The following is a 23,879-nucleotide window of genomic DNA, read 5'->3' as shown; positions in this document are numbered from 1 at the left end:
GGATTTATCTTGAATTGTCAGTGAAATATCCATCCCTCAGTAATTATTTCTCATATTCATTCTAAATTCTGTTAGTATTTTTTCTAACAAAACACCATGTTTTGAAGTTAGCCCTAGCTAAATCACAGAATATTCATATTAATGAAGATATTTATAGTAAGAGCATTGTTTTTTCTCACAGTAATTCGTGTCCCAAAAATATCTTTTCTAGTACCATACGAAAAGAAGATATATCTGTGCAAAATGTCACCAGTGTTGAAGCAAACATACACAGTATTTGTTTCTTTTGATATTTCAGCTGAGGTTTCTAAGTTCAAGTAATTAACTTAGGGTTTTCTTGTATCCTTCTACTGCTTCTTATATCTATCTGTCAAAATGATTTCATTAAAACACTCACAGATGATCATTTTACAGAATTTCTGACAAGTTAATATACTCCTTGTAAAGCTGTAACTACAGGTTAGATTTGGTTTTGATTCAGTGCCCAATCCATTTACTGTTTACAGAACAGGAAAAAATATCAGGTGTAATGAATGGTGCTGAGCTGGAATAAAATAAATTGAACATGCATTTTTTTATTTCTAACCTCTTATGATCTACTGCCTTTTCAGATGATATTTAAAATGAATACATATCATTCAGGTGTTCAAATGTGCATATGTACCTTTATCCTAAGATTTAAGAAGAGAAATGGCAATCATTACAATCACAGAGTGCATATCTGCATAACTGGTCATTAACAGCAAAAGTTACAGATCCTTCTGAATAGCCACTACCAGTCAAAACAAGGTGATCAGATTTTTTTATTTTTTTTTTTAAAAGAGCACTACATGAGCCACAGTCAAACATCACAGTCAAACATCACTGGAGCAAGCCAAGTCAAAGAGGCAGATTGTCTAGAGTTCTCAGTTCCTTATATTTGTTAACTGCCTAGATAAGCTTCTTCAAAGATGTCCTAAAAACAAGTAATACAGAGGACAATCAGAGGAGAAAAAAAAAAAAAAAAAAAAAAATCTGCTTTTCATGTAAAGGAGTAAGAATTGGACTTCAGGAAACAAACACACACTGTATTTCTACTTTTCCTGCGCATGAAAGGTAAAGGAGGTAGACTTGTTTTAGAAATACTAATTCAATAATATTTTCTATAGGTTAACTAATTTTTAATTCACCTACAAATCAAAGTACAGATATTTTTAGCTTTGTATTGTAAACATAATGTAGAAACAGCAAAAAATAAAATGGTATGTGGTCCATCTGTTGATTTTACAAATGGCAAACAAACAAGAGGAAAGGGATATTTCTCTCCAAAAACAGTTTCTGCCAGTTATTTGAAACAGATAAATCCTAAGCAAGTTAATGAGCAGTAATGCTTCTCTAAGCATTACTCTTAACATCTGAAATAACTAGAAAACAATGAAAGAGAGACTATAGATGAATCCATTCTTCCTCCAGCACGCCATTCAAGATGATAGCTAATTAGGAGAATCCCTAAAATTAATGCTGAATTTTGCTCTCTTTAAGTGAAATGGTGGAGATAATATGAATATAACTCAGTCTTATCAACTGATTCAGCTCCAAAACCCACACTTTTAATGATACAGTTATATGGTCAGAAAAGCCTAAATATCAGAAGATTAACTCCTGAATGGAACAGTAATAGTCTGGAATTACATACTAAGACTCACAAAACTGGATTTCCACTGCCATAGTATCAACAAATAAATTTTATAATTTGACAGTTCATCACATAGAACATAGTGAGAATTTCTAAAAAATGTTTAAATTATTCAACTCAATTTTTGAATAGTGTGATTAATTCCTAATAAAGGAAGTTTTTTTTTTTTTTTGTTTGTTTTTTTCTCAAATATGGCTGATTTCTTCATTTAATAAAATAGAAACAAAAGAGCTCAAATTCTATCAGGAATTATAGCTTAGTACAGAAAAACACAACATAAATGGTCCATTGATTCTGGTCCATAACGAATAGACAATACTAGCAAAGCTTTAACCCATTTTTCTTGTACTGAAACATTTTTTTTTTTCAAAAACATATACTAGTTGGATATACTACATATCCAGCTCATGATAGTGACTTCCATGAGTAGATTTTCCAGCTTGTTGTATATGATCTCTGCATAATTACTAGTCTTAAAATGCCTTAAATTCCTCATATTTTTCTAGTGTCCTAATCCATGAACCAAATAGATTCTCTCTTTTAAATAAACACTGAAAAAAGGCATCACTTTCCAAGATTCTGATAAAGCGTTTCCAGAGACTGTTGTGAAAAGAAATACATCAAGTATACATTGTTTACAGAAGCCCAGACCCCCCAAAAAGCTAATTTGAACAAGGACTGGATATCCTGGCAAGATTTTTGATCCCTGAAATCAGTATGAAGCTGCTAAAGGCAGAGGGAGGAAAGGAAGCACAGCAGTCTCTGGCTTGGTTATTGTTTTGCATGAACACTGTGTTTCTAAGTCACACACTATACTAACATGTCTATTAGGTGTGTGATCTCCTTAGGCCTCCTTAAAGACATCTGTAGAAAATTAGTAATAGTTTTGCCAGGATAAATCACTTTCTTTATTGTGTATACAGGAAACGCAAGGCAGTCGCAACCCCAACTTCAGCACTGGAATTCTTTGTGTTAATGTTTACCACTTGTGGGTTAGTGCTGCCTCTACTCAGACTTCTACCAAGCTCATTGAGACTCAGTGCAAAGATAAGCATCTGCCACCATGAATAAGGCCAGATGAGGACAAGGGACTATAATGATAGGGTGAATTAATAATTAGATAGGAAATTAGATGGTTCTTGATGGACTGCAAAACAATCACTTATGGTACAGGTGATCTGTAATTGGATTACCACAGAATTAGGAAAATGGCAAAAATCAATTATTTGCATTCAAATATATTCTCCAAAAAGAAAAGGAGGACAAATTAGCAGTGTTGCTACTGAGAGATTTATCCTGTAGGAAAACAAAATAAAGCAAACAAACAAAAAACACAATCTAAGATATGCTATAGAACTTATAAAGTACAAAAAAAATATTAATTTTCATATTTTTGTCAGCATTACACAAATGATATCAGAGATTAAACTCTGTTAGCTTTTTTAACTCATAAATCATTACAATAAATTAGAGACGTCCAGTAGCATTAAGTAAATCATGTAAATGTCTAAATCATTTGTCAATAAATTATGATCATAATTACCAGCTCTGTTTTTTTTTTTTTTTTTTTTTTTTTTTAAAAAAAAAAGAACAAAAGGTAAAAACAATCAAACAAACAAACTTAACTTTTCTTTATGGTACTTCAGAACCTCCTTGTTTTCTGTATTTTAGTGATGATCAGGTTTGTGATAAACTTAAGCTACTTATATACTTGGAATAACATAAATCAACCTTGTTTTATAACTTCCTTATCAGCTAGTTTTACAAAATTGAGATTTGGAAGTGAATTCTTACCTGCCTTTTTCTTTCAAGATAGAGCACATATGAAGCTGGTATGACTAGGCAAATTTAGCCTATCTCTGCACTAATCTATACTTGTTATAGCAAAAAATGCAGAATTTATTTCAAAATCATCCCTGCATGTTTAATAGCATTTCCTGGAAAATTCCACTGCTAAGAAAATGGAACCTTGGACAATTTTTTTTTTACAGTCTCCCTTTTTGTTCTTCTGGTTTTGCTTTTGATCCTGCAATTGGCTGTTTTATGTATTGCTTCCACTGAGAATGGAGTGAGTGTTCCAATCTCTATGTATTGAGGATCTAAACCCTTTTTATCATTTAAGCTGTTTTCATGCATCCTCCTCAAGCTAAAGCAACACTGTTGAAATAATTATCACCTTTGGTCTGTTCCTGAAGTTAGAGGTTATTGCCTCCTCTAATCTCCCAGTGGAGCTGCTTATATAAGTAATTCTTATCCTGTTTCAGTTTCAATCAGTTTGATTAGCAAAATTCTATTATGTGTGCTCTATACATTAACTTTGATCATTTAGTTAAGAAGCAGGCAGATAAGAAAATCCATCAAATCAGTAAAATGACTACTTTCTACAGGGAAGAAAGTAGTCATCTTCTACTTTCTGAAGTCTTCTACTTTCTGAAGAAGAGGATGGGTTAGAGGAGCAGCAACCCCTTCAAGCTGGTATGACTCCAGAGAGAATACACCTGTGTATTTCCATCAGGATAGCCTGAATGCACAATAAAATATATATACTGGCATATTTTCTGTACTAGAACAAATATGACTTACATCAGCTGCAGGAGAACAGCAAATTCCTGACCTAACTTTAAGTTAGATTTTCACAAATGTATGATATTTGATATAGCATAAACTCTTCCAAGAAAAAGTTACTCTTTCAAAAATATTAACAAATATGATCTGACAGAGAACATTTATATGAGTTCAGCAGAATGTCTCATCTGGAATCAGCATTTCTGGTCTGTGAAAAGCATAGCTGATATCCCATGGAAGTGCAATTCATGTCCTCCAAGGCAGGAAAGAGTACACCTAGTTCTAAATTATGAACAGAAAATTAAAACCTGAATTTTTCTAAATGAGTAGAAATATAGCAGGGAAAACAAGGAGAAAAGTCAATTTCTGAAGTTTTTGTAGATGTGTACAGTTGGCACATGGACCAATCAGTGCACAGATTTATAATATACATGACTAAAAGGGTAGACAGTAATACTGCTGTTTTGACATTATCTGCCAGTTTAGTGAAAATTAATTGGACAGAAATAAACCTACTTTCATCCATGATTATGCACAAATTGTTTAATTCTTCAACATCTGATTTTTTTTTTTTTTTTTTTTTTTAAATGTGTATCTCATTTTTACTCACAATATTTATCGGCATGCAGTTAATACGCTACCTCCATATGCCAATAAATGTTGTAGATGATACATATACATCTACTATATATGTTACTAACATATATGTTACTAACTTACAGATAGTAAAAAATCAGATTTTAATGGTAGAATTGTGACTATTGTAGAAGTATTTACTGTAGCTAGTGTGACTTCATAGCATTGTCATTTACTCTGTTATTTTTTCTAGATTTCTTAGCATAAAAGTAAGCGATTTTGCACCATACCTATGTCATGTTTTGTTGAATTCCCATCAAGATGGTAGTGCCCTGCAGCACCTGGAAATGTGCACTGATCTTCTGCAACACTAGTTTCATCTCTTCAAGACTAAAATTGATTTTTCTCAAACTGACATGTAAAGGTATAAAGTGTACTCGGTGATCCATAACTCAAGTGAGTGCAACAAGACCAGCCTCAGTGGTTGAAGAAGCAGTAACTTTTTAAGTCTCTGCAAGCAACACTGAAAAGAAAAGAAAAAAAAAAAAAAAAAAAAGAAAGAAAGAAAAAGAAAAAAAAGGCAGACAGTAGTGAAGAATTTATCTTGTAAAATGCCAGGCAGTCAAGTTGTTCTACTGCTGCTGCAGGCTATTGTCAGAGTTGCTAAGTAAATGGTAGAAATAGTTTTTTTTAATTGGAAAGAGCTGGGATACCATGGTGATGTGCTTTTTATAGCATACCTAATATAAACAGATAAAAAAGGATTTCTAAACTCAGATTTTATCTCTGTATTATTTGCCCGATTCTGTAGTTCACTGTGAAAGCTTTGAATCCTCCCTGAAACAGAAAGAAAAGCGTTGGAGTTTCTCCTAGCTCTCCCCCACTACATAATCCTGTCTGTAAGGCCTAGGCTTATCAAAGGGAAAGCAAGTAGAGTCGTAGAATCATAGAATAATAAAAGTTAGAAAAGACTTCCAAGATCATCTGATCCAACCATCACCCTTACTACCATTGTCACCCACTAAACCATGTCCTTAAGCACCAGGTCCAACCCTTCCTTGAATACCCCAGGGATGGTAACGCCACCGCATCCCTGGGCAACCCATTCCAATGCCTGACTGCTCTTTCTGAGAAGAAATACCTCCTCTTTTCCAACCTAAACCTCCCTGGTGCAACTGGAGGCCATTCCCTCTAGTCCTATCACTAGTTATCTGCAAGAATAGGCTGACCCCCAGCTCCCCACAAGTTGGACTATGCCTTTAAACAGAAAGACGAGTCAAGTCTTGCATTCACTTAGCCTCATTAACAATTGCCTGGCAACTCATGTACTTCCCTGATAAAGCAGAGCAGTACATGTCATATGGCTTGGAAAGGACATGCACAAGAAGCAATGTCACCAGCATCCAGACCCCATGCTACTCTGTCAGGCCATGATGCTTTCTTAATATACAATCCAATAGAGAATACATGGTTGCAGATGTGATGTCATCTGTGCAGTCCCTAACCTGTAAACAACAAAATATCACTACTGAGTCCTCAGATTAAAAAAAAAAAAATGAATTTCACAGTTCAAATTTCTACATCTACTAGTTTCTGCAGTGTCCAAGACTTCAAAAAGCCTTTTTATTTTATTTTCACTACATGTGCATAAATGATAATGTAGGAGAAATATCCCGAGTTGGAAGGGACCAACAAAGATCATCAAGTCCAACTCCCGGCTCCACTCAGGTCTACCCAAAAATTCAGACCATATGACTACGAGCACAGTCCAAACACTTCTTAAACTCCGAAAGGCCTGGTTCTGTGATTATGTCCCTTGGGAGCCTGTTCCAGTGTGTGACAACCCTCTTGGTGAACAACCACATTCTGATATCCAGCCTGAACTTTTCTTGTCGCAGCTTGACCCCTCGGGTCCTATCGCTGGTCACCGGAGAGAATAGATCAGCACCTGTCCTTCCACTCCCCCTCATAAGGAAGCTGTAGGCTGCAATGAGGTCTCCCCTCAGACTCCTCCTTTCCAGGCTGAACGGGCCAAATGACCTCAGCCGCTCCTTGTACATCATCCACTCTAGGTCCTTCACCATCTTAGTAACCCTTAGTTTCTTTCAACATAATTGTTGAATGAAATAGCTCGAGTTACAGATATCATTTTCAGATTGCTTCAGGTTACAATGCCACCAGTATTCTAATTATATTAACTGGATGCTAATACATTAATCAGGATTAGATTTCTGTAATTTGACCATACTGTGATAGTGATTAGCACTGTGTGCAGTTTAGGCCACAGTTCTTAGAGTTCATACAAGTAACTGCATTGACATAGCAAATAATTCTGACGCTGTTCCCAAGTACAGAGCAAAGACTGAATTGTCACTAACTGGTTTGAAACATTGCTTTGAAAAAGGGCCTATCATAGCAATAACATATCCAGATGTTCCTTTATCTCAGATTCATAGTTATTAATAGACTGTTTCATCCTTGCTAAAAAGAGAGGCAGTAACACAGCCTTACTTTTAATTTATGATTTGTTAGGTCTATTTCTTAATGTGATTAATGACAAATCACTACTTAAAGCATGGAACATTCATCAGCAGAACTGTATGCCCTTAAAACAGGTGTTGAGGGAATTTGAGAACTTTACAGTGCAAAGTTCTATTGTTTCTATCAGTCTAAATCACCAAAAGAACTGAAAACAAGTAAGGCTTTCATGGCTTTCATCCATATGTGAAGGACAAACTTCAAAATTTGCCAGTGCAGAATGTGAGACAACAGGAAAACAGAACCTTTCCTGAAGCATTCTTGAAGCTAGAAAGTTTTGGTCAAGATTTGCCTTTTTTAAAGAATGAAACATTTAGAATCTTGATTACTGGAAGGAGGAAATAAGAGTGGAAAAAGAAAGAAAACCTAGAATGCAACTATATAGAATACTGACCTAATGTACATATAACACAACAAGAATACATCTGACTTCTTGGTATTTCTGGAATTACAGCATGAAAGATCAGTTTTCAAAATAAATTATTTATTGCATGAAAAAAATGTCCATGGAGGATGCTGATAATAAAACTAAGTAGACCAGATGAGCCAGAGACCCTCAGGACAAAGACCATGAAAATTCTCAAAGAAATTTAAAAAATGGACTAAAAATAGATAGGGGTAGTGATTCTCCTTCCCTAAAATGTTAAGAAAGGTATAAAATAGTTAATTAGAGTTACTCAAAATCAATATTAAGATTTTTTTCTAACATCTGTATACCTAGGAACATTTTTATCAGGTATTCTACTTTAGTACTAATTTCCCTTGTTTTACCAAGAGTCATTTGTGATTTTTGCTTCTCTGCTCAGTTCTGTTCACTTTCTATTTCTACTTCCTTTTCTTTCCCAGTCCTGTTATTTCGCCTTCTCTTTAATGTATATTGTAAGTTCTCTAGAGTAATTTTTTTTTCTTTATTTTAGAGCCTTGCATAACCCATCCATGATATACAAATGATGGGTTTAAGTGATAGCACACAAATAAATTAACACAAAATGTTTATTGCACTTATACCCAACAGAAATAGATGATTAATGGATATTAAACACTGGTTTAATTAATGGGAAAAAAAAAAAAAAAAAAAAAAAGCAGGGGAAAATCCTGTTTATAAACAGATCTTTAAAAATCATTTCAACACAATCTGTTGCAGTAATTACCAGAAAAACTTCCTGGTTATTCCTTCAAAGACAGAGAAAAGGAAAAAAGGATTGAGGGTACCAGGGAGTACTGTTTGTGAAAAGGCGGCCTGTGAATTGTGCAGTACTTTAGTGTCATGACCACTGCAGAAGATTGAAAACTGACTAGAACAAAGATAATCTACAAATTTGACCGCAAATAAACATTTTTCTTGTCTCCACTTTATTCACAATTGGCCATTATCAAAATGTACATTCATTCCAGAATGCAACCTTTTTTAAAAAATTATTGAGGGGCTGGTAAAGGTGTCAGATACTAATAATTCTAGTCTGAACATTCTCACTTGAATGATGACATCCAGACATTGCTTCAGTTCAAGGTATGCTAAGATATGGGGCCTGCCTGGATTCTAGGCAGATCCAAGTCTGGGAACACGGAAGTAGCTCAGAACTGCCCTCCTTTCACCTTCAGAAATCAGACCCCTGATCTCTGAGCCAGTTCATATAGTGACGATCATACCAGGGCTAGCTCATCTTGAATCACATTGGTTACAGCTATACCATATATACTTGGGAGTGCCAAAAGGATTTCGTTGTGGTGCTAGAGTAGCTTTTTTTTTTTTTTTTTTTCTTAATTATTTTTTAAGTAGTGAAAAAAAAAACTACAGTGGGTAATTTTCTTTGTAGCATGATGTTTGATGGACATCCTTGATTTCTGTGCAAGAATGTTTGAAAGTGACTGATAGTATGGCAATAAAGTATTGGGCTAGCTCTTATATAGGACCTTTTAGTTTTCATATCTATGTTCTTAATTCTGGTTATTTCTAAATCTGACTTGTAATTCATCCCCTTAATTATTTCTAAACTAATGATATTTCAGAGTAATTATTTCTAAAACTTTTCATGGTTTGTTTTACCTCCTTAACAACAATACTTAAAAAGACAAAAATTCATCCTTATTCTCACCTCTACCTTTGAGTTTTCTTCCCTTTACACATCAACTATCCACTAATTATAGAGACTTTACACAAGTGGCCTTTCACAAATGGTGTTTTACAGCATGAAACGCTGGTAATATCCTAGTCATCTAAATCAGAATATGCTTCAACATAAAAGTGCAAGATTACCTTTTATGAATAGTTATAAATAAAAACCTTGTACTTATATTGGGGTATTTAATATTTTATTTCAATTTTTGAGTTATTAGTCTCCTTCAGTAATATCTGTAAACTGAGAATAAATCAGGATATGTTTCAGACCAAAACAAAATCAAAATGGAATCATCTAGGAAAACTAGCATGAGATATTGTCTTTCAGTGGTTGACCATGCCTTTTAATGAACACTTCTACCCAGGCAAAGCCAGAGATTAAATTATATCTTCCAGTTAGGGAATTTGTCCTATCTGCCCAGCTTTCCAGCTTGACTGACTGGAAAAAAAGATTTTCCAAGCCATATAACTGGAGGTTGAATAATCATTGTCAAAAAGATGAGCCCTGAAGTTCATCCAATTGTATTAAATAAATAAAAATCAAATAACAGAATGATGCTTGTCTACTAGTGCTCATGATCACCATGTCTTTCATCACAGAACTGCACTGCTACAATGCACGCCTCAGTTTGCTTGGAAAAGGAGAATTTAGAGCAGGTTAACAAAGAAGTGACTGCTCAATTTTGTTGACTTCAAGCTTATTGTCCAGCATTCAACTGGATTCAAGCAGTCATACTCATGTATAGAAAAATAACAGGGTAATTAGCACAACCATATTTAGGCATTTGCATGGGAAAAAAAAGTGACTTTTATTCATCATTGGGAATAAGAGCTTCTAGCAATGGATTTTGGGTTTATTTTTTCCTCTACTAAACTGGTTTTGACCGTTTTTCATTCCTCATGTTATTTGTCCTGGTCAACTTTTGAACAATATCCTATTTTTAGTAGTCAGTGACTTCATTTTTCAATTTTTGTTTGAAAACAATCTTTTTTCTTTTTTCTTTTTTTCCCTTTTTTATGTTATTGCTCCTTCAATTACATATTGTCTCGTCGAGATTTTCTCCGACACTACATGCGAAGTACTGTAGAGACAGCATTGTTTTTGCTTGCTAAACATCTGTGCCATGAAAAGATATTGCCTGGGAAATGAATTAGGCATGAATCAGTTTTATATCCCCATATTAAACAAATACGAAATAAATCAAATTATTGATTAATATACTTAATTATCTTTTTATGTGTCTCATGTTACATAGCATATGTCCTGTAAAAAACACTTGGTTTGGTCCTCTGAACATGTCATTTATATGCTAATGATGAGACATGGCACAACACATTCTTGCCAGTCAGAATCCACTGTAAAAAATATGTGTCCCTAAATAGAGTTCTACTCTAAAAATTACATTAGTACAGGCATACTTAATTTTGAAAAGGGTGCACTAACTATAACATCCTTTCTCTGAATATGCTGGCTAATTCATGTTATTGTAGAATATTTAGCAGAGGATTGTTTAGGTTGGACAGGACCTCTGGAGCTCATCTACTTCAGCCCCCCTGGCAGGGTCAACTAGAACCTACTTGACCATTCTTATTGAAACAAACAAACAAACAAACAAACAAATTTAAAAAACTGCTTCATCCTTTCATCCTTTAAAAAGGGCCTTGACTAAGCTGTTTTTCTTATGTTTGTCTTGGATTTCTTCTATCACAACTTGTGCTATTTACTTCTCAAAATGTCACTGGGCACCACTGACATCTGACTAATTTTCAAAGGCACTTAAATCTAGTAGTAGTTTATACAGTTTATACAACTATTAAGAAGTAGCTGTAGTTCTGAAAAAACATAAATGCTAAGGGTGCCACTCAGTCCAAACTGTGTCTTCTACACAGCTGAATTACAGTCTTTGGTGAACACTGTATCTCAAAACATGATAAAGTACCTTTCAGTAATAAATTCATTATAGGACTTTGAAAATAGAAGAAATAGCACTCTATTTGTAAATCATTTGTAGTATTTGCTTGACTCTAGACAGTAAAGCAAATTATTTTGTGACCTAATGTCACTGAGAGCAGCAAATTCCTGTCACAGAGGTACACACTTCATCATTACAATATAGATTATGAGTATCACTATGTATATTTTCACGTTGTCTATATATATAAACACTAACAGATTTCTATATCTAATACACATAATGTCATGTGTTCAGTTGGGCAACATTTGCATTTACTAAGCTCTCCATTTTTAACAAGCCTGGTATAAGGAACCTGTTAAATGCCTACAATATGTTCACCTTTCACAACATATAATAAAGTCAAACACACTCACGCAGCTACTTCATTACAAACATACTGTCAAAGAAATGGAATTTTTAAAGGAGTGAACTCATCTGGAGATGGTGATTGAAAGCATTTTTGCATCTCAGGAAAGGAGCATTTTATCATTGCTTGCCACAGACATCCCATTAGGCCTTCATGAGTTTCAGATAACACCTTTGGTACATCTTCTTTAAGACTAGGAATGAACTTTTGCCATTGATTCTACTGTAAAGTTGAATTAATACATTGTACTCACAGATTGTTTTATTCAAATGATAATTTTTGCTTGCTTCTTGCTATTCACCAGGAAATAACCAGCTCCATATGACTCATCATGTTGGGTGAGTTCAAGCCTGCTTGCACACAAAATAAAATTACATAATTAAACTAAATTTTGCAAATCAAAAACATATTTGTAATTGCCTAAAGAGTATTTCATATTCCATTTCAAGAAGATGCTTCTCCGTGTAGCTATTTAGAAGGAACATATATTATAAAAAATAGTTTTAGTTTCTTGAAGAATAATTAAGCAGTTTGGTGAGTTTTAGTTGTTGCCTTTTTATTTTTATTTTTTTTTTTTATTTTTTTTTCCTCCCAAGGAATACCTCTCTTATGCACATTTCTGAATTTTAGGTTTATGTTTTGTTTTTTCCTGATTAAGGAAATGTCATTTACTGTACATGTATCTGATTTGAGTTTCTTTTTTTTTTAAAAAAAAAAAAAAAAAAAAAAAAAGATGGGCTATTGGGCAGAAAAATAAACAAACAAGCACTGATGTTCTTAACAATCTCTGAACTAAATTTAACTTAAGGAAAATATTTTAAAGTTAATAAAGAATGGAAAAAATACAGAAAAAAAAAATTGTTATTTCAACAGACATGAAAACAGACAGGACTTTCGACACACTACTTTAGAGAAGTAAACAAAGGCCAGGGAGAAAAGCAATTAATGAGTAGAGCTTTATTTTTATGGGTCTTCTTGGAGTCCAACACTGCCAATTCATGAGTCAGCAGCTATGTCTGATGTGTTGTTTCGTAACCTAACTACAGACTGTCCCTTCAATCTCTAGAGAATGTTATTGCCTAGGAAGACTGAACGGGAAAGAGGGAGAAAGAGACCAAGAAAATCACTTCTAATTACTGTGATGTCAAATTGGAGACTGACTGGAAACATCAAAAATCTATCCTTATTTCTTACACTAGAGTAAAATGAAAAAAAGTCTCTTGACTTCTTGATCCACAGCTCTGTCAAATTCCTGAAAATGCCAGTTTCACTAAACAGGATTTCTAGACTGCTCACAAGTGAGGAGGTAATAAAGGACTTATCATAATTTAATGATAATCGGTCACAGAGTTCTGTTTAGTGAATTCTAATGCTTTCAAAAATTGGATTTTAATGAGGTTTCTGCACTTTAATTTCCTCTCTGTATGCATTCCCACTAAAGACTATTAAATAGAATACAGACTGAAAGCTAACCCACACTGCATACTTCAAGATGTTTTATTAGCTTTTGAGAACATTAGACAACCTGTCTGTATTTACCACCTGTTAATAACAGGGTGGCACAGAAAATAAAATATATGCCATGAAACTTATTAATATTTTCTCCCATCTTTGACACTTTGCTCTGCTTCTCTTTGAATGTTCTGCAAAGAAGCTCTCTGGTTCTCTCTGTTTCCCTTTACCTCCACTACATCAAAAGCAGAGAAAAAGAACAGAATTCTTAGCCTAATATTGTGTAGGTGACAAAATATTTCTTATGCCTCTGCTTTGGGAAAACCTTGGAAATACTTTTCATAGCTGCTTGACAAATCCACAGTTTGTCCTGCCCAAACCCTGGCTGAATTTCAGTCTCATGATTACATTCCACCTACCTAAAATTCTCCCTTTAGTTCGAGTGGGATAGTGCGCCATTTTCTGAGCTCAGTTAATTTGCTTATAAACTCCCACAGATACTAAAGAGAAAGTCAGGCAGTACTTGGTTTCACTGCTCTAAAAACATTATATACAATGCACCAATTGTTCAGTAAAGCTAGTGAAAATATTCCAACAGACCTAGGCCATAGTGCTGAATCTAGAACTGCTGCTGACCAACTAACTTTCTGCCTGTCTGTGGTAGCATTTAAGCTGATTCAAAGTGGTGTGGTGTGAAAAATCTCTTGATCCAGAACTCATGAGCCAGTGCCAATATAAACATTGTAATAGCATACCTGTCTTTTTTGAAAACTGTTAAATGGCACCATTTTTATTTCAGTGAGGAATTAAGAATTTTCCAAATATCGTTTTCCATGAAAGAGAAATGTCAGTCCCTGGTAGACTCTGCTTTTCAGGTCCTACTGTAAATCTCACTCTTGGTTTAGAGATGTGACACACACTGTAGAAGCTGTAGGCTTTCCCTACCTTATCAATTATTTTCTTTTTCATCCAGGCATCTAAGTTTTCATTTATACTTGAAAAATACTACTAAACAGTTACAATGCTTGATTTCCTGATCACTAGGTACCCATGAAACCTAAAAGAAGAGTAGTTTTTATTTTGGGATCATCGGATTTAGACCTGCAAACTAATATTTGCAAGATAAAGGCAATTACCATTAAACATGAACTTCTAAGTGTTCAGAGCTTCAGAAGCTCCAAGATCATGCGGTGTTCAAAAATTAAAGCCAGAAAAAAAGAATAATTGGTAAGAGGAGTAAAGGTAGTATCTTGATACATATCAGAAGAGGAGCTATAACTACAGGTACAAAAAACTGATCTTGGAGAAAGAAAAAATGACAGAATATGAATCAAAAAAATAATTTAAAAAAAAGTGTTTGGTGAAGAAAGACAAAAAAATTATAAATGAGGATGCAAGAATAGAAATAACTCAACATGTCTCTTGCTTGGGATTTCAGTTAATTATTTTCCTTTATCTTATGGCACAATCAGATATTCAGAATTTTTTTGTGTCTGTTATATTCATCACAGATAAGTTTGAGGTGTTTAGATTTGCTAATAAGTAGACAGGCATTTTGTCAGTAAATTGCTTTGGTTGCTCAGTGATCACCAAACACAGACTTGTTGTGATATATTTTCACACAGAACATATTTGTTTGCCTGATGAGGAGGAGGAATGAAAGAAGAGAAAAAAAAATCAGTGTGGACATGGTGACCTCCAATATGAATTTTACTAAGTGACTTAATAGTTACTGTGAATTTATGTGACCCTCCTGCTCTTTTAGAAACGGTGTGATAGACCTGATGGATATACACAGCATGCACCCAAATTTCCCCCTTTGTACCAGTGGTAGCCTCCCTAGCAAGCAGTTTGAGATGTGCTGAGTGTATGGCTGACTTACCTGATGGCTAACATGAAACTGGGAACCTGAAAAGCCAATCTTAATTCTATTTCTCCTCTACCAACTCTTATGCCTTGGGGAAAATCACTTAACTTCACTGAGAACCTAATATACCTCCAGTAAGAAAAGGCTTTCCAAAACAGATTGAGTCTCTGCAAGGTTATGAGATGAAGACAAGATTTTGTCTACTACTCTGAATATGTAAAATCTAACAAAAGCTGGCTATCTTCAGCATTCTTTAGTTTAAAGAGTGAATAAAGTGCATACTACAGTCATTTTTTTGGTGTGCAGACATATTTATCTATGTGCAAAAGCACATAGTACCAAATAGTACCAAATAGTACAATATTTATCAATGTTTACTAAAAGTATACCATAAGAAGTTGCATCTACTCTTGGTAGTTAGTAAATATATGTTGTTAAAAGTTTATATATATTATATATATATAATTATATTTTAAATATATATATGTATATTTAATAATTTCCAGATTAAATTGAGACTTGTAAGCAGACCTTCTGTAGACTCTTTTCTGCAGTTCTTCTAAGAGTTGTTCTGTCTAGCGGGACAACCAACAACTCCTATGTTTCCCAGACACCACTGAACCTCCTAAAGTATTTGAGCTCATTTGTTGTTCAGTTATTAATAATATTTGCATCTGTTGTACCTGATCTTCTCTGATCATTTTGTCTAGTACTAATGTTTTACCTTTTCCTTTCTGAATTACTGCAGAGGTTTGCTGATTGTAACCATACTGCAGCTGCCTTTTAAACAAGCTACAAAAATATCAGAAAATGCATTGGACACCAGAAGAAAATTTCACTGGCAGCAGGTTTTCCACATGATGAAGAGACAGAATGCTAAGAAAACCTAATTTACTCTTTGTGTGAAGTAGAAGGGTTATATTCCTCTGGGTCTTTATTCCTGTGCATGCCACTTTGCAAATGAAACACACCATGAGTACTGTATGAAAAAAGCATCATGAATACTAAGTTGGTCTTGAGTTACACAGGAATATAAAATGCATTGGTTCTAGTTAAAATTGATTTTGCCTTGAAAATAAGTATTGGATTCACTTTCTCTCCATCCCCAAAACACTTAGACAGATGGAAAATATCATGGTTGCTGCTGTATATTTGAATGATAAATATAGTTATACAATCAAAAAAAAACAAAAACAAAAACAAAACAAACAAACAAAAAAAGACAGCAATATTGTTGGTAGTTTCAGGGAAAAAAAATGTACAACCTCTGGAATAAGTTCACGGAGGTCAGCAGTGTTGATTACAAAAAAAAAAAAATAATAATAATAATAATAATCCCCTGTATTAAACAAGATATAATTAGAGCTCTAGAGCTCCAACAGGAGCTACCAAAAAGTCAGGAAGGTAAGGGGCTATATGAAATTATAGAATTAAAACATCTTGTGTACTGTTGTAGTAAGTGTAGCAGCTGCTAGGTCCTTTGTGTTTCCCTTTATTATATTATGTTAAAATAAATTACTGGTCTAAAAGTGTTTTTCTAATTACTGATCTTAAGTAAAGATATTGATGAGTACTGATGAGATTAAATAAACCAACAGGATTCAACTTTCATAACCATTTAAAAGCCCAAATGACTTTGAATATTTTAATCCTGTAAAATACATTCAAATATTTTTCACACATGATGTTCAAGGAACTATGTTTGATACAGATTTTCAGGCTTTTCAGATGGGCTTCTTCACAGTTGGTATTTAACTGAACTGTGCAACCAATTTCTGCTCTATTCTAAAGTATCGGTTGCTGTTTAAAGAAGGATTATTGATGATACTGATTCGTCACCAAAAAAGGCAGAGTTGATCAGTCTGGGGCTATAAATCTTATTTATTTATTTACACAACTCCTCAGTACCTTTTAATCGGCATCAATTGTACCACTTATTAGACTCTTTTCACAAAATAAGAAGTAAAACAGATATCTTTGGTTAGATTGATATTACTTGTCTATTATGATTTGATCAATTGATAAGGTTAAGCAAATCATAACTTCCTTTGCTCCTTTCATTACATTCTAATGATACACAGATACAGTATAGACTGAACAGTTTGCCAGTGCATTTTATTTTAACATCAAATAACTTTACCATCTGATTTAGGAATAAAGTTAATCTGTCTTTGTAGAGCCAGGCACCAGATCAGAAATATTATGGTAGACTGATACGATCTCAGTCAGCTGTCTGATTTTTTATTTTTTAAACATTTAACTGATGGCTTTGCACTGGCAGGCTTTTTTTGTTTGCTCATGTAGAAGTTAGTCTGATGGAAATATGAGCATGTACACTTGCACTGGTAAATATTCCAACAATGAATAGGTCTGCCATTATTACTGTGAAAACAGTCTGAATTAGGAAAAAAAAAAAAAAAAAAAAAAAAAAAGAAAGAAAGAAAGAAAAAAGTGCTGCTGCTAGGTACATCTCTCTCACAGTTTCATTTCTTAAACATTCAAACCCCAGTGCAGACAAAATACCCTTGAAATTTAAGATAGATAAATAACTGTAAGAAAAATAAATTACCTCATTCAGTTAATGAGCAAGGGAAAATAAAGGTCATATGCAAACCAATATGAATGGAAAAAACTTATTTGCACAAATCTTTGTGCAGCCACGTGGTGACTTATCAGACATTCAGACAGGTAGAGCTGGCCCCTGGACTAAGAGTTTTAACCTAGGCTACTTTAGGTTAATAAATAACCATCAGATTTCATCAACAGAGCTTATCAGAGGTAAAAGATATGTCCATGTGATCACAAAGATCTTGTGCAGGCATAACAGAGAATATATGAACTCTAGTGTTTCAGGCTTGGACTGTATTCTGTAAATGAATATAGATTTGGTGAAGATTTGCAGTAAAGATACCTAGGTGTAGGTGCAAAATCTGAGTGAAGAATTAATGAAAAATGAAAGTGAAAAGTGAAAAAAAAAAATTTCACATTGAAAGTGAAAAAAAAATGAACTTACAAGATGCAAATTGAAACACGGTTGTGTATGAAACTAGGACACAAAGATTGGAAAGAACATTCTCCAGCCCAAGAAAACTCCTACCTACTGCCAAATATTGCAGAGAGAAAACACCCACCATGTTGGTGAACACTGTGTACTCTGCACTAGTACTTTGATGTCACTGGTGAGCAATAACACAGCAGGTGCTATGCTGTGAGGAATTAAATGTTGTAAGAGTTTTCACTCAGCAGAATCTGTCACTTCTCCACCTCCCAGCTGTTCTTCTCTTTCACTGTGGATGTTGGAAGGCTGCACAATCTGGTTTAAAGTATGGCAAAAGTAATTAACTTTCTATTGTAATTCTTACTTTCTTTTGTGTTCTCTGTGAGGCTTCTGAAAATTCATCCACTATGTCTCTGCTATATTGCATATATTGCAGATATTTGCTTTTAAAGATTAACTAATATTTTCTTGAATTTGCATGCAAACTGTTGCGAACTGAGAATATCCTTCTGTTTAGTTTTATATTTCTACATTAAGGAGAACTGTAGGCATTTTTGTATTATATCACAGCACACTTTTACTATAATCCCCATTTACCTTAGTAACTGATCAGACTGCAGTTTATATTTGTAACAAAATACTTACTCATTTCTCTGTCCTATTGGCATACTTTTGGTTCTTTATGTGAAATGCTACATTTTGCATGTACCTGCCAACCTGTCCCATAGTTGAATTCTGAGCTTCAGAGCTCTATGCTGTGTGAAATAACATTGAATACATCAAGAAGTTTCTTCTTCTAACTCCCCCAAATAAAGCCTTTTGCCCCCAAATTCCCTAAAGATTTCTGTAAATTACTCACTTTGCAAATATACATACTCATATACATATGGAAAAGTGTTTGTTCACACTGAGAATTAGATGTCCATTATCATTCTTTTCTCTCCCTGGATCTCAGACATTTGCACACAGACCCTCACAGCAACTCTACATTTTTTTAAAACAAAACCAATTTTTCTGCTATTCTAATGCAAGACATATCAGGAGAACAATGCTTCCAAGAAATCTGACAGAAACTACTGGAGAGAAACAGAAGTTTTGCCTGTTCAAGACTGGATTTTACGTTTGGCAAATTTTCATTTTTCCAAAATGACCTGCCATAGAAATAATCATTTTGTTTTGCCTATTTGACCATGGTGAATAAAATCATAGAATCATAAAATCATTTGGGTTGGAAAAGACCTTTAAGATCATCAAGTCCAACCATCCACCTAATACTACAAGTCTAGTGCTAAACTGTCCCAAAGTGCTACATCCATGCTTCTCAAATAGCTCCAGGGACAGCAACTCCACCATCTCCCTGGACAGCTTGTCCTTATCCTTAACCACCCTTTCCATGAAGAAATTCTTCCTGAGATCCAATCTGCCCCTCCCCTGGTATAACTTGAGCAATTGCCTTGCATCCTATCACATGTCACCTGAGAAAAGAGACTGACACCCTCCTTGCTGCAGCTTCTTTTCTGGTAGTTACAGAGATCCATGAGGTCTCCCCTCAGCCTCCTTTTCTCCAGAGTGAACAGCCCCTGTTCCTCAGCTTCTCCTCGTAACGCTTGTTTTCCAGGCCCTTCATGAGGTTTGTTGCTCTCCTCTGCACACCTAACTGCTCTTCCCTGAACCTATCCCACCACATGGGCTTGTTGTGACCCAAACGCAGCACATGCTCTTAGCCTTGTTGAATGCCATAGAACCGGACACAGCCCATCAGTCCAGCCTATCCAGATCTCTCTGCAGACCCTTCCTACAGTTAAGCAGATCAATAGTCCCACACAGCTTGGTGTCATCTACAAATAGTACTTCGTATAATTCTCCTGGGGAAACATTCTGAGATAATGAGACACATTAATGTACATAAGGTGTATCTAGTTAATATGTATTAACAATTATAAGAAATTAAATTCTAAATGCCCCTATATTAAAAACATCTGTGAAATCCTTGCTAAGGGCAGAGACAGACCTCATGAAAGATAAGGCAGTCATCTAAAAAGGGGGGGAAAAAAAGATATATTTGGGGCTACATCCACAGAGGCATTACTAGCAATGAAAGAGATGTAGTCATCTTACTCTATGCAGCACTTGTAAGGCTATACCAGGATTACTGTGTCCAGTTTTGGCCCCACAATTCAATGAAGACATGGACAGAGTGAAAAGGGTCCAAAAGAGGACCATAAAGATGATCAAAGGACTAGACAACCTATTCTATGAGGAAAGACTGAAGGAGTTAGGTCATTTCACCCTGGAGAAGAAAAGGCTCAGAGCAGATCTCATCAAAGTTTTCCAGTACTTAATGGGCAGCTAGAAAGAGGAGAGAGGCTCTGTCTTCACAACTTGCCATATGGAGAGGACAAGAGGCAATGACTACAAGTTGCAAGTATCATCTTTATAAAAAAAAATATTTTTTTTACAGTGAGAAAAATCAATTACTGGAATAACCTTCCCAAGGACACAATAGAACTTCCCATCACTGGAGGTTTTCAACACATCACTAGACATGGTGCTAGATTATGTTATCTAGGCTCTTTTCCATGAAAGGTTGGAGCAGATAGTCTTTCATCAACAATGGAGAACATCTCCTTCCAGCCTGTGTTGTTCTGTAATTCTATGAATAGTTCTGCCTTAGTCCTTACATGCACCTAGCTTACTTTGTCTGTCATTAGAGCACCCAATTGCCTTCCAACATCCTCTGGAATATTTTTAAAGCCTACTAAATTCCTATGTAAAATAAATTATTAAACTACAGTTAAGTTGGAAGGTTAAAGGATATTCTTTAAAACAACTGATTAAAATAATTGTTTTTCACTGCTTTCTCAGACTAAGATTTAGTTACCATTTTTTTCACTTATTTCTTACGTAGAGTTGCAAATGTTTTAAAATAATTTTCCTTTGCAGAATAAAATCTAAAATCTGCCCTTCATAGTTAACTTCTGAATTTAACAATTCCTAAACTAACAACAGATATCTTTTATTAAGGAAGGCCATAATGGGCTTTTGTCACACTTGCATAATATAGATATTCATAAACCTAAACAAGAGAATACTGATTTAAATCCTTTGATTTTTTCTGATACAAAGTCTAATCCTCAATCATTACACTAACTATTGTTTTTATTCTGCAAGTGTGACAATTTATGGGTATCGGACCTGGAGACTTTAGTTTTTAACTGTGTGAATAATGACACTTGTGTAGCTGGTATAATGTATTTTACTTTTTGTGAAGTGCAAAGTATTTCTTTTCTTTGCATGTTTATTTTATTGAGAAGGAGGTAGAATATGCCTTATTCTGTGGATTTTGTCAAAAAACTTGTGATAGTTTCTCTTTGTTGAAAATACAAGTTCAGTTTGGCTCAATAATATATACTATTGTATAGAAGTAATGTAAAACAGAGATCATAACATAAGGCATACATTTAAAACGTCAATGAATATATGAAGAGAACATCTCAGGGAGAAATAGAGCTGCAATTGTTTAGGCATATTGAGATATATAACCTGCCTGGATATAATGAATCTTAACCTATTTAATTAGAAATAGTCTTATACCTGATTATGATATAGTGATAGGAACAGCCTACATATATAGGGACTCTAAAGTTATCCTCTTTTCAGTTATCGAACAAAGTCTGGCTTGGATTTGATCAATTTAGCAAGAATTTCACTCAATGGACTCACCTAGAGCAAGCTTATTATAGGAATTTGAGCTGCACCAATAACTATACATCTTCTTAGAAGGCAGACCTAATTGTTACCCCTTTTTGGCATCAGCTGTTTGAAGATGGATAGAGAGAGAGGGAAAAGCATCCTAAAACATTAGAGAATACCAAATAGGATTAAATGTCAGATGGAGCATTGTGTTTTAAGAAACCAGTGGATAATATAGTGTTAAAATTGGAAATCAAACCATATACTTGCATTTGGACTTCTCAGCTAGTTATGGCTATGATGACTGAAGAGTATTGCCCTGACCCAAACTGGTTTGCATCAGACCAATGTTTTTTTTGTTGTTTGTTTTTTTGTTTTGTTTTGTTTTTTGTCTTTTTGCAATATATTCAAATACCAAGAAATTTTGTTGTTTTGGCAGCTAGAGTATAACCATTCTATTTATTATTATTATTATCATTATTCTAAAATGTCCTACAGAGCTGGTATTTAAAGATTTGACAATTTCTTACTCTATGTGGAGCTTTAAATTTAAGGAAGATGGCATTGCTGAAGTTACTTACATTAGCAGCCAGAATTTGAAAAAGATCCTGTCAGATACTGTAAGACATTTATCTTATCAGTGGTAGATTTCATACATGCTTAATGAAATAAGAACAGGAGATATTCCTACCCTACAAGCAGCAAGAAACAATATACAACAAATTTTTTAATGATCTTCATTTATCTTTTTCCTTCTATTAAAAGCTGTTTTGATCACGCTTTTTCCACAGCAAAAAGAAGCCATATAACTGATATACTTCTTCTTCCAGCCTGTTTTTCCTCGTCACTTATTAATGTTTCCTATAGTTATGCAAAGTATGAGATTGCACCAATTACATAACATAAATGGAAAGCACTAAAATGAGTGGTTCTCATAGTGCTACTACTGCGTTTTCTACTTAGCTACTTAAAGATGTAGTTTAAGATACTTTTTCACCTAGGTTTCAATGGGAACTAAACAGTACAAATGTTTACTTGATCTAGACCATTTGAAGAAACATATAGAATATATTTTTTTCAGTGAGGTTTCCAATACTAACTTCTCCCAGCTGAGCTAAAACCTAAAATAATTATCATAATCATAATATGACATTTTACCCTGTATTAATTAGTAAATAATAAAAGTGGAGGGACAAAAAATTGTGTTCATGTATGTTTATTTCTTAACATGTAATAGCTAACTTCCATACAAAACTATGTATTGAACTTAACTTCAATCAAGCTATAACTGGGGCAAAACATCCTTTTCAAAGTCACTCACTTTGTCCTAAAAGTGATAAATTATAGAGGGATAGAAAAACAGAACAAAGAAAGGAAGTCTTCAGAAGAAATTGTCTGACACTAGCTTCTATACATTTACATAAGAGCAACTCATCTAGTACAAATATGGAATTCGTAGCTATATCTCAAATTTAAAAGAGGTCACATACCACATGACAGATTTCTTGTAGAACAGTCTTGATAATTTTTTCATCAAGATGCTATCTACTAGGATATGACAGTGGGGAAGGGAAGTAGAAACACAGAAAACGGTATGGAAAAAGATGCATTAGAATTGTAATATGATCTACAGCTTTTACAAGAGTGGGAAAACTTCATTAGTAGGAGCCAAAACTAAAAATTAAGGATAAAGCCAGTAAAGATAATACAGTAAAGGAAGATAATAAGACAGCATAATGTCTGTATAAATACAGTGACAAAAAAAAAAAAAAAAAAAAAAAAAAAAAAAAAAAAGTGGAAGCCCAAACCACTAGAGTTGGAAAATACAATACAGAATCTAAAGAATAAAGTGAATTTTAGCACTGTGATTGAAGGGCACACAACAGTAAGCAAAATGTAGAGAGAGCATAAAATATGGTATAAAATGTCAGTATAGAATCATAGAAGTAATGGTCAGTAGATCGGATGCAGGAAAAAGAATGGTATTATGATGCTTACAACATCATTGAATGAAATATAAAGGTAGAGAAATATGCAGTAAAACAACAATGAGATATTTGCAGGACATAAATGA

General features: G+C 34.2%; 1 long non-coding RNA gene across 1 annotated transcript in view; it reads right to left on the bottom strand.

The window, feature by feature from the left end:
- Nucleotides 1-23,573, bottom strand: part of LOC118166806 — a 40,611-nt gene extending 17,038 nt beyond the window's left edge. The window contains exons 1-2 of the long non-coding RNA XR_004750734.1: nucleotides 23,299-23,573; nucleotides 12,049-12,148 (exon numbers count right to left, since the gene is read on the bottom strand). This is a non-coding gene — a long non-coding RNA (uncharacterized LOC118166806). The remainder of the gene's footprint in view (nucleotides 1-12,048; nucleotides 12,149-23,298) is intronic.
- Nucleotides 23,574-23,879: the final 306 nt, after the last annotated feature.

The sequence above is a fragment of the Oxyura jamaicensis genome, chromosome 4 (genome assembly GCF_011077185.1).
Source record: "Oxyura jamaicensis isolate SHBP4307 breed ruddy duck chromosome 4, BPBGC_Ojam_1.0, whole genome shotgun sequence".
NCBI lineage: Eukaryota > Metazoa > Chordata > Aves > Anseriformes > Anatidae > Oxyura > Oxyura jamaicensis.
The sequence above is the reverse complement of the archived record's forward strand: the minus strand, read 5'-3'. Positions and strand labels throughout refer to the sequence as shown.